General features: G+C 32.9%; 1 non-coding gene and 1 pseudogene across 1 annotated transcript; one reads left to right on the top strand and one right to left on the bottom strand.

Moving 5' to 3' along the window:
* Positions 1–2454: 2454 nt before the first annotated feature.
* TRNAA-UGC (transfer RNA alanine (anticodon UGC)) lies at positions 2455–2527 on the bottom strand. Its single transcript has one exon. It is a non-coding gene; the product is annotated as a tRNA-Ala (tRNA).
* A 2150-nt stretch (positions 2528–4677) lies between these two features.
* Positions 4678–5788, top strand: LOC143596404 (putative receptor-like protein kinase At5g39000 pseudogene; annotated as a pseudogene).
* The last annotated feature ends 5218 nt before the right edge of the window (positions 5789–11006 follow it).

Here is an 11006-nt window from a genome sequence, read left to right as displayed (position 1 = left end):
CATAGACTTTCTATTGCCAGACATGCGTTGCTGACGATTAGAAGGTCTGAAAACTCGTAACGTGCAACGTGGTAACAAAAAAAAGTTTCACCCACGCCTCAACAGAATCTGGCATAGCCGCCACCTTACCCAGAGCACCTACTAAGGCTTGGGAACCTAGCTCGACAATTCCATCTCTGAAACTAAATCGCAGATAACAAAATTCCTCCTATAACTTGTTTATGAAATATGTCAAAAAATGACAAGCAGTTCCATTAAAAGTGCTCCTTTTAGAGCATCTTTCCATTAAAAAGGTATGCATGTTGCTGTTTCGGAAAGTAATTATCATTTGATACATGCAAAACTGTTTTGACAATGTGTTTAAACAGCAGATTCTACCCTTTATGTGGTCCGGATACGCACCAATACCAAGGTGCATTGGAGACGAGATATTGAACAACCAACATTACATACCGTGGTTCGGCGGGGGACAATGAGAGAGGTTTTGTGCGCTTTGTTTTGCTTCGAGGAACACATTTGCAGAAATTTGACATCTTGCGCACTGAATTGGTGGACCCGCCAATGCTGGAGATTCTTTCTACGCTGGTGGGGAATCTTCCAAGAGTGTCAAGTAACTCTGTGGTGATTGCATTTTAATGGGGTGTGAAGATATTGTAACTATAAATTGGGGAGCATGATTAACACTAAAATGTGTATTTCAGTTTTGGTTTTTTTATATAGCTGCTACAATTGGTTTTTGAAGTGGATATTGACACTTGCTAGATATTAGGCTTTTAGGTTGGGTTGGTTAGTTGGAATAACGAGGTCATGATTAGATGCCATGTTGGATTGTTGAGTATGATTTGTGGTTGGATATTTGTGAAATTAGCTTTAAAAATTCTTATGATATAATTTGTGGTTGTAGCTCTAATTGCATGTTATTGCTTTCATTATTGTCCATGTTAGGTTAATTTGTGTTGTTGGATGGTATTCAGCATGTATTTGGATGGTAGTTATCAATTCAACATGTAATTGGCAATGAATGCTTCAGTCTAGCTAGCATACTTAATTAACAATGGTTTGGTTGAATGGTTTTCAATGGTTTTGATATGTTATTTTAAAGTGGTATAAGGAGTATACATGGCTTAACATGTCCATAGAAGAGCACACTTTGGGCTTCAAAAGCTTTACGTTCAATTTTGTCTTTTTACCATGTCTATTGATAAATGACATAAGTTTTGAACTCAGTGTTTAATTTCAAGTCAAACTTTGTATTTGGGTTTTTGTTAACGGTTCAGTGTCAAAAGTATTAAATCCGGGTGAATGCGAACATTCTGGTTACATAAAGGTTTTGCATGCTTCACTACTCTTTGCTAATCGAACAAAACTTTGAATTCAGATAAAAATATTGTCTGTTTACATTACCCTTTTACGGGCCCGATGCTACATAGGGGTCTATTACAACTAGTTGAGTGTAAAAATGCATCTACTTTTCGATCGAGAATCATCTCGATTATACTAGAAGCTATCATCAGTGTAACAATTTATAGTGAATTCTACTTGCACGCTTCCATAAATCAAGAACATGTCTTCCAAATTCGACTTGCCATGCTCAAAGCATAGCCACATAGGGCACATTAGGTTCATCCATAACATGGAGAGTAGAAGCACACAAAACTCTTTTTCTTTTTCTTATTTCATTTGTTTACGGGGACTCTGTGATTTGAGGAGAACCTTCGTATGACATGGGCAAAGGATCATGCTTGAAATTTTGCATTGAAAAATGTGTAATGACTTTATCAATATATGTATTTTGACCTAAGTCAATGTTATTGTCTTTGGTCTATCTCTATATATCTTTATTACCCAATAAATATGTATTTATAACCTAGTAAGTTTATTTAAAAATTAAATTGTTTAAACACAATATAATATCCTTACTTAGGGCCCAAACTATATCGCTCCTTCGGCCTAAAAAAATGTTAACGATCTCAAGAATGGCACTGTTTTGTTATATGACTTCAACAAAATCCTTCATTTAACATTTTCCGAGCCAATAGTTGTTGCCAGGTTTGAGTTTTTGAGTTGAGAAAGCAATTATTTACTATCATGATCAACTCATAAAACATGTTACGCTTCAAATCTGATATCTTGACTTGAGTTGACAGACACTAACACTAAGATGGATTTATTTGACGACATGTTATGTCTAACACTTAAGTAGAGAATAAGACAATTAGAAAATTCTTCCATGAAACTTATTAAAGTAACACTAGAGTGTAAGTAAAGTTATCCTTGCAATATATGTTTGGTGTAATTAATACGAAAAGAGTAAGTGTCGCTAATAAAAAAAAAGTAATTCTAAAATGGATAGTGGAAGAATAATTCTAAACGAGAAAAAGATTCAACATTCGAAACAAACCACTCAAAAGTATTCATAATATTAAATAAAATGTAAATATTAAGCAATAAAAGTGGAGATGCGGGGGATCGAACCCCGTGCCTCTCGCATGCAAAGCGAGCGCTCTACCATTTGAGCTACATCCCCGTGTGTCAATAATCTTGTTTCTAATTTACTTAATATTTATTGGTCTTTCCATTAAGAAAGGTGGATGTGATATTAATGGTTCAATTAATGAATTCTGAGTTGGATAACAACGAATTGCAAGTCTTAGATTGTTCTTTTGATCATACAATCCTGAGGCTGTCTTTATGACAAACTGAAATTAGGATCATGAAGTTTGTTACGAATAAAAATGGTAATCAAGAGCTAAAGATAGAGAAGAAGAAGAAGAAAACACATGGAAGAGTAGATTAATCTAAACAAATCCTTAGCTACTGATTCTATTCAACCACTCGTGTATATGTACATTTAGACTATTCACTACAAACCCCTACACTAACCAACATTTACATTTACACCCCTTCACTTATTTTGAACTGTAACAATGAAGTTTTAGTATAAGCTTTTTTTTTTTTTTTTTTTAAGTCCATCACTGTTTAACTCTATGATTAAGCTTAACTAATAACTATCAGTTGTGTCATACATGATTGCAAGTTTATTTACCTTATCAAAATCACAAATTTAAATTATTGTTCAAAAGGTTTTTCTTTATTTTGGAAGTTATTATTGAATAATCATAATCAGATTATCACTACTTATCATCTATAAAAGAAAACGGACATGTTTGGACGTGCTTCGGTTGCTTTAAGTGTTCAAGCTTAAAATCGGACATATCAGATAACTAAGTCTTTGGATAATATGTCCATAAAATGCATTTTTGTGAAAAAAGATTGAGATGGTCTGGTAAAAAAGTAAAATTTATTTTACCCTTAGGATAAATTTGCGGTTGGAATATGTTTAATCAAATATAGAAATTATCAGATAACCAAAACAAATTAAGATCCATATCCTCATTTTTATTGATATATGGATAACACACAACAATTATGCAGAAGATGAAACGCCTCCAAGATTGAAAGCTAACAAGTGATCCTATCGGCCCGCAAAAGTGACTTTGTTTTGGTTCAATGAAGGTAACCACAAACAATCAACTTACACAAAACCACAGTAAGAAACTCACAACCATGCATATTGCAGGTGATGTAAGCTAAACACCTGAGTTACCAGGGCTCATGATCCAACCCTGTAAGCCAACTCGACATAGCTCTGCAGTTTTCTCCAACGAAATCTTTTGCAACCCACATCATCAGTCAAAGCGCAGCAGCAAACAACAACACGACATGCAGTTACATAAATTTTGAACAACCCTACGGTTGTAGGTATGTCAGAAAGCGACTCGGCTAGGAAGATAGTAAAATGTCAGGATATATTCAAATCAAATCATTTAAATGCTACCCTTAAACTTTCTCAGATGTTTATGTTGTTAATCTTCCAGCTTAATTCGAAGTAGACAACTTTATGTTTGTATTTCCCGCAGGGTTGTATGTTTCAAAAAACAATATAGATCTAGCATGCGCAACGAGTCGGGTAAATATCTAGTTATAATCAACCAAAAGAGTAAATAAATTTGAAACGTAAGATTGTTTTTGTGTTATTATATTTGAAAGAGTTTTACCAAGATTTCTGATTGTGTTGTCAGGCCCCATATCAATCGAATATTTAATTATATGTACACAATTATTGGCAGTTTGAAGAAATTAAAAAAAAAAACAAATCTACAATAATTGATATATCATTTTAATAAACATGATCCACAGCATAGGTACACATCTATATGTATGTATATATGTGTGAAGACTAAGAGGGAAAAGTCAACGAGGTTAGGTGGCACATTAATAAGATGTTGAGCAACTTAGATGCAGTGTGAACTGAAAAGCATTGTTTTCTATAATTATAAAAGTAATCACGTTCCATGAAAAATAAAATAAAAAAATTCTCCTTTCACATTGATAAATTATTCAATTTGGTATTTCCTTGATCGGTTTGTTAATTTTTGGTATCAATTTGGTTTACTGTTTGTACCGGAAACCAGTCATATAAACCGGGCCGGGCTGAACATGTTTTTAAATGTTTTTAAGATGCTCATAAGTCGTCTCAGTTATGTTTTAAACTTCATGAAAAGTTTATAAATAACATTCATAAACAAAAGTAAGATTGGTTTATATTATTAAATTTACTTTCTTGTCTTTTTCTTTTTCTATTTTTGTTACCGGTCTATGCATACACAGGATCTAACTAGTATATAAATAGGCATATGTATTGCAAGTGTGAAAAAAACTGAAGTGGGAAGAGTCAACGAGGTTTGGTGGCACAATAATAAGATGGAGAGCAACATATATAAATGCATCATCTCCTTGATCAACACCTCACCCCTCTTGTTTCTGATTTCCAATTTTCACCATCCTTGAAATGAAGCCTCCTATAAAACATTTCGATCATCTTCAAATACAACTAGAAGCTATAAAATCAGCCACAAACAGCTTTTCCAAAGAAAACCGTATTGGGAAAGGAGGTTTCGGGAGTGTGTATAAGGGAGAACTCGTCCACTCCATGCAGGGGAAAACAATGGTCGCTATAAAACGCTTAAATCGTGAGTTCGGTCAAGGCGAACCTGAATTTTGGAAGGAGATCATTACGCTCTCTCGCTATAGAAATGAAAACATTGTCTCTCTTTTGGGATTTTGTGACGAGAGTGAGGAGAAAATCCTTGTGTACGAATACGTTTCTAGAAAAAGTCTTGACCTCTATCTCAATAGCGATGATCTCACTTGGGTTCGACGTCTTAAGATATGCATCGGAGCAGCGCGTGGACTTGCGTACCTCCATCGTCCTAATGATGCTCATCAAAGAGTATTGCATCGCGATATTAAAAGTGGTAATATACTTCTAGATGAAGACTGGAATGCGAGGATCTCAGATTTTGGTCTATCAAAATTCGGTCCTGCTAACCAACCGTACACGTTTCAGGTTTCAAATCCAGTAGGCACAATTGGGTATTGTGATCCGTTATATGTTCAGGCGGGGTACCTAACAAAAGAGAGCGATGTTTACTCCTTTGGTGTTGTGTTATTTGAAGTAGTGTGTGGGAGGCTGTGTTTCCCAAATGGCACGTATAAGCAGCCTCTGATAGAACTGGTACAACGGTTTTATGATCAGAATAAAATAGAGGAAATCATTTTTGATAAAATGAAGGATGAAATAAATCCGAGTTCACTGAAGACATTTACAACAATTACGTATCGGTGTCTGAATCTAAAGCGTGAAGCACGACCACAAATGACAGACGTTGTGAGTACGCTTGAAACTGCACTTTATTATCAAGTAAGTTTCTTCTCCATTAACTGATCTCACCGATAAATGGATATCTTACTCCATAATTTTGAGGGAATCACTTTTTTTTAACTCCAATTATAAAGAAAAATGTAGATACTTCTATGTATATAACAATATAAATAAATACGCTTTAGGATTGTGAAGATTGAGACTATGAGGTATACATGTCATTTTGCTTGTTAATTTATAGTGCCACCTCAGCACCATGTCATACCTTACTCTACTTTACTCTTTTCTATAATACCATGGAAATGATTACCAATTTACCACTTCCCTTATTTTTAAAATAAAATAATAATATATATATATATATATAACTAGAACTAAGAATTAAATATAAATAAACTACATTTATAACTGAAACTAATAAAACATTACCAACTAATTAATATAAAACATTGATTTAACTCAACCCTTATAACTAAAATAGATAAACATAAAATTAAAAAAAAATAAAAGCTGAAGTATACGTGTCGTGGATAGTGAGCCAAATTTTCATATTATATATCTTTTAGTAATATAATATAGTTAAAGTCAAAAAAGATAAAAATATAATATATATATATATATATATATATAACTATATAATATTATCAAAACCCCCACCATCCATTTTCCTTATCCACCAACTTCTTCTGTCTGTTCTTCATTTCTTCTTTTTCATCTGGCCTTCGATTATTCATCTCCAGTTTATATTATAAAATATATCTAAAAGAAAACAAGCTTTAATGGAGAGAGATGATGGGAGCGGCAATTTCATCGGCGAATTTCCCTCAACAATTTTACCGTTGGGCGGCACCAACAACACCGGGGTGGTGTTCGCCGCTGGCCATGTCATCAACTTAGCGGCATAACGAGATCCGCACCTCATAGCCTGACAGTCTATTAAAATGTAGATAGTTGTAACTTATGAAAAAAATATTTTAAGACATGGATGATGACGTGACGAACCGAACTGCATTTTCAGCATAAGTAAATAAACGAACCAAATCACTTTTTATTTAATAAAAATCAATGAACCGAACCACCTTTTTTTAACAAAAATAAACGAACCAAACCACTTTTTTTAACAAAAATAAAAGAGCCAAACCACTTTTTATAACAAAACTAAACGAACTGACTCGCTTTTTTTTTAACATAAATCAACCAGCCGATCCACTTTTTTATTTAACATACATCAACAAACCGAACCACTTTTTTAACAAAAATAAATAAACCGAACTACATTTTTAACAAAAATAAACGAACCATAACAAAAATAAATTACCCAAACTACATTTTTAACAAAAGTAAATAAACGAACCAAAGCATTTTTTTAACAAAAATCAATGAATCGAACCACTTTTTTTAACAAAAATAAACAAACCGAACTACATTTTCAACAAAAGTAAACGAACCAAACCACTTTTTTTTAACAAAAATCAACGAATCAAACCACTTTTTTTAAACAAAAATAAAAGAGCCGAACCCCTTTTTTATAACAAAACTAAACGAACCGAAACACTTTTTATTTAACATATATCGACGAATCGAACCACTTTTTTTTAACAAAAACCAACTAACCGAACTACTTTTCTAATATAAACAAACTTAGGTCGATAGAGTTAGGGTCAGAACGCGTTTCATGTCGAAAGTGGTTCATGCCAGAACGGTGGTGCATGTGCTGGTAGTTCGATTTGTTTATTTTTGTTAAAAAAAGTGGTCTGGTTCGTTTATTTTCATTAAAAAAGTAGTTCAGTTTGTTTATTTTTGTAAAAAATAAAAAATAGTCCAGTTCGTTATTTTTGTTAAAAAAAGTGGCTATGTTCGTTTATTTTTGTTAAAAAAATGTTGCTCGGTTTGTTTATTTTTGTTAAAAAATTAGTTTAATTTGTTTATTTTTGTTAAAAAAAGTGTTTCGGCTCGTTTAATTTTGTTAGAAAACTAGTTCGATTTTGTTTATTTTGGTTACAAAAGTAGCCCGATTCGTTTATTTTGGTTTAAAAAAATCTTTTGGTTCATTTATTTTGGTTAACGGCACAGCTTGTTGCCTGCTTTCCTTCTGTTTCGATGTAATCACTACTTTGCTATTTTCATTTATATTAAATGTATATGACTTACAACATAGTTTTTTACCAAGTAAGCGGTCTATGTCACTTTTTTGTCATATCTGTACATGTCATCTTTCGCGTCATAAAAACTAACATAATCTAACCCCCCATAATAAAAAACTTATAATATTACATGTATACTTTTTGGTTTTTATTTCAAAGTATAAAAGGTTGGAGAGGCAGATTCGACGTACTTAATGCGTTATTTTTGTTTTGTTTTTATTTTTATATTGTTTCTCTCTCATACATATATTATGAGCGCTGCTAAGCGTATCTCCTCCATCCCATTTTTTACTAAACATACCTCATCTATCAATTTTCACGTTTATACAATTCAAACATTTTTTTTGTTTTGTCATTTTGTTATCTTTTTTTATTATTGTCTTCAAACACATTTTTTAAGAATATTTTTTTTACTATTTTTTTAAAATTTTTAAAACAATTTTTTGTCTTTTTTACATAACTAAAAACAGTTTTCTCTGAATTAAAATAAACAATTTTATAATTTAAAAATACCTTTTTTTCTATAATTATTTTCATTGCTTAGAGAGTGTTTTTAATAGTTTTTGGGGATAATTTGAATTTTGTAAAACAAATTTCTAATGTTTGTTAATAAATAAAATAAATAAATAAATAGTACGTAATAAACTACACAAATTTTGAATTATAGAATTAAAAAAATGTAAGAGGTGAGTAATACATCAAATAAAATTATTGAAGGAAATTAAAAGTCTAAGAAAGAAGATATGACAAGTAGAAAATCAGGTATGTTATGATATTACTCTTAATTACAACAAGATTATTTAATTGATAAAGAGACAGGGGATAAGAAAAGTGAGAATGTAATATCTTTTGGGATGCCAGTACTCGTTATACATACACTCTATTTATAATGTTAGAATACTGTTTGTGAATACTATTTAGGGGGGACAAACATGCATTATTGCTTTGAAAGAAATGGTCATCAAAAATCGTCGGTGGATTCACCTTTGAAAAAGTGGTCATCCAAAAAAACGTCGGTGGATTCATAATACTCCCCTTTGGATGACACCTTTTCAAAACTTCGGGGTCTTGAAGTACTGCCTCATTAAAAACCTTGCTAAAGGAAAACCCAATGGGAAAAAAACTTTAGCTAAGGGAAAAAGAGTGCAGTATATAGCTCCCCCTCAAATTGCAGGTCGTTACATTGTTCGTACATGGCGCATGCCAATATCATGAACATGTTTCCTGAATGTTACTGTGGGAAGTGCTTTTGTGAAAAGATCAGCTGAGTTGTTGCTGGACTGGACATATCTCATTTCAACCTGATTGTCTTTAATAAGGTCTCGAGTATACTCAAAGTATCTTGGTGGTATATGCTTTGTTCTGTCACTTTTGATATACCCTTCCTTCATTTGCGAGACACAAGCTGCATTATCTTCATAGATAGGAGTTGGAATTCGATCTTTCTCTAGTCCACAAGAAATCAATATGTGTCGTGACATAGATCTTAACCATACACATTCTCTTGAAGCTTCATGCAATGCAATGACTTCAGCATGATTTGAAGATGTTGCAATAAGTGTTTGTTTCTGAGAACGCCATGAAATCGCAGTTCCTCCATTCTTAAATATGTATCCAGTTTGAGATTTTGCTTTATGGGGATCAGATAAATAACCTGCATCTGCATAACCAACTAACCCTTCTTTTGAATTGTTAGGATAAAATAAACCTAAATCAGCAGTTCCTTTTAGATACCGAAAAATATGTTTAATGCCATTCCAATGTCTTTTAGTAGGGGATGAACTGAATCTTGCTAATAAGTTAACTGCAAAAGAAATGTCAGGTCTTGTACAGTTAGTAAGATACATAAGTGCTCCAATTGCACTGAGGTATTGTACTTCGGGACCAAGAATCTCTTCATTATCTTCGCAAGGACGAAATGGATCATTTTCAACATTGAGTGATCTAACAACCATCGGTGTGCTTAAAGGATTTGCTTTGTCCATATTGAAACGTTTTAAGAGTTTCTCAGTATAAGTTGACTGATGCACAAGTATCCCATTATGCATATGCTCAATTTGTAAACCAAGACAATATTTGGTTTTTCCAAGATCTTTCATTTCGAATTCTTTCTTTAAAAGAGCAATTGCTTCATTAATTTCCTTTTGTGTCCCAATTAAATTTAGATCGTCAACATACACAGCTATGATCACATATCCTGATGTTGTCTTGTTGAAGAAGACACATGGACAAATAAGATTATTTGTGTATCCTTTGCTTATCAAATAATCACTCAAACGATTGTACCACATCCTTCCAGATTGTTTCAGTCCATACAAGGATCTTTGTAACTTGATGGAATACATTTCCTTAGGCTTTGAGCTTATTGCATCGGGGAGTTTAAATCCTTCGGGAATTTTCATATAGATGTCACTATCTAGTGATCCATACAAGTAAGCTGTGACAACATCCATAAGACGCATCTCTAACTTTTTAGAGACTGCTAAGCTGATTAAATATCTAAACGTAATAGCATCCATGACAGGAGAATACGTTTCTTCATAGTCAATTCCTGGCCTCTGAGAAAAACCTTGAGCTACAAGTCTTGCTTTATATCTTGTAACTTCATTTTTCTCATTTCTTTTTCTCACAAAAACCCATTTATATCCTACAGGTTTCATTGACTTTGGTGTAATGACAATAGGTCCAAAAACCTTTCGATTGTTTAGTGAGTTTAATTCAGCTTGCATAGCATCTTTCCATTTGTTCCAATCTTGTCGATTTTTACAATCATCTACAGATTTTGGTTCAGGGTCATCATTTTCTTCCATGATATCGCTTGCCACAGAATAAGAAAATATATCATCAATATTTTCCATTTCATCTCGATCCCACATTATATGTGATTTACCATAGTTTATTGACAATTCTTTATTGGAATCATTTATTTCTTCCTGAGGAAATGTTATATCATTTATTCTTTCCTGAGGAAAGGTTTTGTCAATCATTCCTTCCTTAGGGTCAGTATCCTTCTCAGAACCCTTTCTTTTTCGAGGATTTTTATCCTTTGAACCGATTGGCCTTCCACGTTTTAAACGTTTTTGAGATTCATGAGGTGCATTATTATGGTTTTGCTTGCTTGGAATCTCAACTCGAGC

Source organism: Bidens hawaiensis, unplaced genomic scaffold (assembly GCF_021521415.1).
Source record: "Bidens hawaiensis isolate Kalapana, Puna unplaced genomic scaffold, B.hawaiensis_p1.1 tig00000237_1, whole genome shotgun sequence".
Lineage (NCBI taxonomy): Eukaryota > Viridiplantae > Streptophyta > Magnoliopsida > Asterales > Asteraceae > Bidens > Bidens hawaiensis.
This window is presented reverse-complemented; position numbering and strand designations above follow the sequence as displayed.